Genomic DNA, 5468 nt, shown 5'->3' on the forward strand with positions numbered 1-5468 from the left:
GACGTGACTCAGCAGTAGCCCAGAGAGCTCCATGGTGGACAGCAGCTAACTCTTCCCTGGGGACAGGGAAAAGACTAAAAAGACAGGGATAACTGAGTACTAACAAATTACATGTGGTACATGGTCTATCCTGTTCACTATCACTGGGTGAAAACTCAAGAAACATATGTTCGCTGAGCTAATAAATACAGAAGAGTCTGAAGTCAGAAACAGGACTCCTGTGGGAATTAAGATTCTTCTGGAACCTCACTCAGTGATGCTGTGTGTTCCTTCTCCTGATGATACTCTTCAGGTGTGGTTGGCCTGCTGTTGACATGGGGGAGCACAGCAACATTGTCCTTTCCCCTCCTTTCTCTGAGGCCAGCCATGTTACTCCTTCAGTTGCCATTGATGGAAATGTAATTCAGATTGTGTCCGTCTGTTTTTAAATTTTTTTCTTTTTCAACGTTTATTTATTTTTGGGACAGAGAGAGACAGAGCATGAACGGGGGAGGGGCAGAGAGAGAGGGGGAGACAGAATCGGAAACAGGCTCCAGGCTCTGAGCCATCAGCCCAGAGCCTGATGCGGGGCTCGAACTCATGGACCGTGAGATCCTGACCTGGCTGAAGTCGGACGCTTAACCGACTGCGCCACCCAGGCGCCCCAGTCTGTTTTTAAAATAACACTTCAGGGGGTGCCTGGGTGGCTCAGTCGTCAAACATGGGACTTCAGTTCCAGTCTTGATCTCATGGTTCGCAGGTTCGAGCACCACATCAGGCTCTCTGCTGTCAGCACAGAGCTCGCTTTGGATCCTCTGTTCTCTCTCTCTGCCCCTCCCCACTTGTGCTTTCTCTCTGTCTCAAAAATAAATAAATATTTATAAATAAATAAATAATAATAAATTAATAAATAAATAAATAAATAAAATAAGACTGAGCCTGGATGGCTCAGCCTGTTGGGCAGTCGACTCTTGGCTTCAGTTCAGGTCATGATCTCAAGGTCGTGGAATTGAGCCCCGAGTGGGACTCCCTGCTGAGTGTGGAGCCTACTTGGGATTCTCTCTGCCCCTTCCCTGTGCTCTCTTACTCTTTTGCAAGATAAATAAACATTAAAGAAAATAAAAAATAATAGTAAAATGACACTTCAGTGGCTTCCCATTGCCGTTAGAATAAAGTCCGGTATCTTTAGATTGACTTTCAAGCCCCTCATTATCTGGGCTCTTCCTTCCTCTGCAACTCTCTACTCTCTTCCTCTCATGACACACTGTGGCCACACAGGCCTTTCAGTTCATTAAAAGTTCTTGCCCACCTCAGGGCCTTTGCCTGAGATGTTGCCATTGGTTGGAATGTTCTTGACCCCACCTCTGCCCTACTTTATTTATTTATTTATTTATTCATTCATTCATTCATTTAGAGAGCACAGGGAAGGGGCAGAGAGAGAGAGGGAAAGAGGGAGAGAATCCCAAGCAGGCTCCGTGCTGTCAGCACATAGCCCAACTTGGGGCTTGAACTTGCAAACTGTGAGATCGTGACATGAGCCGGAATCAGCCACCCAGGCAACCCACTTCTGCCCTACTTTTATATGACCAGCTCCCAGGATCCTTCAGTTCTAAACTGAATATCACTTCTTCAGAAAGGTTTTCACTGGTCATTCCATTTAAATGAGAGAATCCCAGTAGTATTCTCTCTTATAATACTCTGGGCTTCTTAAACTTTTTTGGTACTTATCCCATTTTCATAAATAGATACAGGTACAGAGTCATGTCTATCTTCTGCACTCTATTGTATATCTAGCCCAGCATGGTGCCTGATAACTAATGTGCATGCCATAAATAAACGTTGAAACAATTCTTTTTTTTTTTTTTCAACGTTTATTTATTTTTGGGACAGAGAGAGACAGAGCATGAACGGGGGAGGGGCAGAGAGAGAGGGAGACACAGAATCGGAAACAGGCTCCAGGCTCTGAGCCATCAGCCCAGAGCCCGATGCGGGGCTCGAACTCACGGAGCGCGAGATTGTGACCTGGCTGAAGTCGGACGCTTAACTGACTGCACCACCCAGGCGCCCCAACGTTGAAACAATTCTTACCAGACACCCCCTACGATAGTTGATAGTACTCTCAAATTACAACTCATTCACTTTCTCAATTTCTCATCAAATTTTGGCTCTTAAACCCTGAGACAAGTCAGAAGACATTAGAAAAAAACCACACAGGCTTAGACTGAAGCCATCCATCCTGTTAATAATCCAACTGGATCTCAGAGCAGCTGTTGGTCTTTTCTGCCTCCAGATGACTTCCTTGCCACCCAAGGCATGTCCCAAGAAGACAGGGAAAGTCTGTCTTCCCTCCTGACCCAAAAGTTTTAATACCATCCTGTGCAGTCACTGTTTCTTTCAAGAGACTTACCAAGTTGCTTGCAGTTAGAACCCTGTTAACCCTGACATGATAAAGTTTAGGTGGCGGCTCAGCAGATTGACCATCTTTTTATTTTTTATAGTTTTATTAAAGGGTAGTTGACACACAGTGTTACATTAGTTTCAGGTGTAGAGCATAGTGATTCAACTTCTTTATATGTTATGCTGTGCTCCCTACAAGTGTGGCTACCCTCTGTCACCATATAATGTTGTTACAATACTATTGACTATATTCTCTATGCTGTACCTTTTATTCTGGTGACTTATTCATTCCACACTGGAAGCCTATGCCTCCCTCTCCCCTTCACCCATTTTGCCCATCCCCCCATCCCCTCTCCTCTGGCAACCATCAGTTTGTTCTCTGTATTTATGGGTCTTTTTTTGCTCTTTGTTGTTCATTTGTTTTGTCTTTTAGATTTCCTGTGGAAGTGAAATCATACAGTATTTATCTTTCTCTGTCAAATTTATTTTACTTAGTATAATATCCTCTAGGTTCATCCATATTGTCACAAATGGCAAGATCTCATCCTTTTCATGGCTGAGTAATATTCCACCACACACACACACACACACACACACACACACACACACGCGCGTGCACGGGAGCATGTATCTTTTCAAATTAGTGTTTTCATTTTATTTGGGTAACCAGTAGTGGAATTACTGGACCATGTGGTATTTCTATTTTTAACTTTTTGAGGACCTCCCTCCTGTTTTCCACAGTGGCTGCATAAATTTGCATTCCTACTAACAGTGCATGAGGGTTCCTTTTTCTCTACATCCTCACCAACACTTATTATTTCTTGTCTTTTTTATTCTAGCCATTGTGACTGGTGTGGGGTGATATCTCATTATAATTTTAATTTGCATTTCCCTGATGATATTAAGTACCTTTTCATATGTCTGTTGGCCATTGGTATGTCTTCTTTGGAAAATGTCTATTCAGGTCCTCTGCCCATTTCTAATTGGATTATTTATTTTCTTGGTCTCACATTTAGGTCTTTAATCCATTTTGAGTTTATATTTGGGTATGGTGTGAGAAAGTGGTTGTCCAGTTTCATTCTTTTGTAGGTAGCTGTCCAATTTTACCATTTATTGAAGAGACTGCCTTTTCCCTACTGTATATTCTTCCCTCCTTTGTTGTAGATTGACAATACAAGTGTGGGTTTATTTATGGACTCTATATTTTGTTCTATTGACCTATGTGTTTATTTTTGTGCCAGTACCATACTGTTTTGATTACTACAGCTTTGTAGTATAAGCAGACTGACCATCTTTTCTTCTGAGTCCTTGTATGCAAGCACAATAATACATTGGAACCACTGGAAATATTGGTTACTAAATCATATGAGTGACTAAATTGCCTGGATTTCTGACCATTGGAAAAGGAAATGGCTAATGTAGAATCTAGAATAGAACCTGGTATTAAAGGCACTCAATAAATATCTGTTGATGAGATTAAAAACTAACACAAATAAGTTAAGTGACTTGCCTAAGGTCACACAGCTGTTGGTATTTGAGCCACAATTCTAACCCCAAAAGGGCAAAATGTGAAAGTAATTAGGAAACAAGAATGCTTGAGACTACTCCATGAGTAGCGCCCCCAGGTGCATAGGGCTGGGAGCCTGCTGCCTCTAGGGCAGTGAGGAGGTGGGACAGGGTGTGGGACACACCCTAAACAACATCTATTAAGATTAAAAACACCATCCGATGCCTGGGTGGCTCAGTTGGTTAAGGGACTGACTTGGGCTCAGGTCATGATCTCACGGTTCATGAGTTTGAGATCTCACGGTTCATGAGTTTGAGCCCCGTATCAGCCTCTGTGAGGACAGTTCAGAGCCTGGAGCCTGCTTCGGATTCTGTGTCTCCCTCTCATTCTGCCCCTCCCCCACTCACACTCTGTGTGTGTGTGTGTGTGTGTGTGTGTGTGTGTGTGTCTCAAAAATAAATATTTTTAAAAATATTTTTTAAAAAAGATTGGAAATGCCTGGGTCTTGTGGGTTCTTTTATGAACCCCTTATTGATGTTTGAAAAGCTTCATTGCAAAAACACATGTCATGGTGGGTTTGTGGGAAAGGCAGATGCACCAAAGACTGACTCAAATGTCAAAGTCGTTGTTTTTGTCACCCACTGCTTCCTTTGAGTGTCTAGCAGATGTTGGGGAGGGCTGTGCAGCTGGATACCTCGAGAGCCTTCCATCCTCAGGGTCTCATGAGGGGCAACCTTTGGCACACAGCCTCTGAGTCTGGAATATGTTTGCTGCCTGGGCCTTTGGACAACAGGAAGAGGTCAACCTCAGTCCAGTGAGTGAAGAGCCCTGAGTTCAGGACCAGTGTGTCAATCTACAAATGAGGCTCTCACTTCTGAGCCTTGTTTGCAAACCAGCTGCAATACTGTCGTACCAACCCCAAGCCTTTACACGGCTCTCAAATCGCATGGCTTGAATAATGTGGCGATCATCCTGCTATGCCCTTTATTTCACTGATGTGGGCCTGAGCTCCAGAGGTGAGAGGATTCTCCCGAGACTACAGCAAACCTGTCTTGTCTCCTGACCACTGCCCCACCATGTTGTAAATACCTGGACAGGAAAAAACAGCATTTATTTCTGTCTAATTCTATCTCTACATTCCTGAGCACCAGTTCATGCAAAGCACCATGGAGGGTGCATAGACATACCTGTGACCATGGCACAGTTCCTTAAGGAGCGCCTCAGTGGGTGGGATGTCCCTGCTGTCTTCATATTCCCTCAAATCCCCACCAGCCTTTCCTGGCCCTTGTAGTCAAAATGCTGACCCACTGTTGTGTTGGGATGGCTGGTGGGGAAGAGGAGAAGGAAAGAAACATTTATCTCGAGACTACTATATTCCAGGCACTCTATACATTCTCGTATTTGCCTCTCAAGCCACCTTCTAAGATAAGTACCGTTACTTCCATTTCCAAATGATTAAGAAAAGTTGATGGACTGAGGAAGTGGCTGAGCTTAGATTTGAATTCAGGCCCTTCCACCAGACCACACTGTCACTCTTTAGCCTTCTCTTCTTCCCTGAGCCATCCTCCAGTCCCCTCAGATGCTC

This window comes from Herpailurus yagouaroundi, unplaced genomic scaffold, assembly GCF_014898765.1.
Source record: "Herpailurus yagouaroundi ecotype Mexico unplaced genomic scaffold, PumYag 205, whole genome shotgun sequence".
In the NCBI taxonomy this organism is placed as follows: domain Eukaryota; kingdom Metazoa; phylum Chordata; class Mammalia; order Carnivora; family Felidae; genus Herpailurus; species Herpailurus yagouaroundi.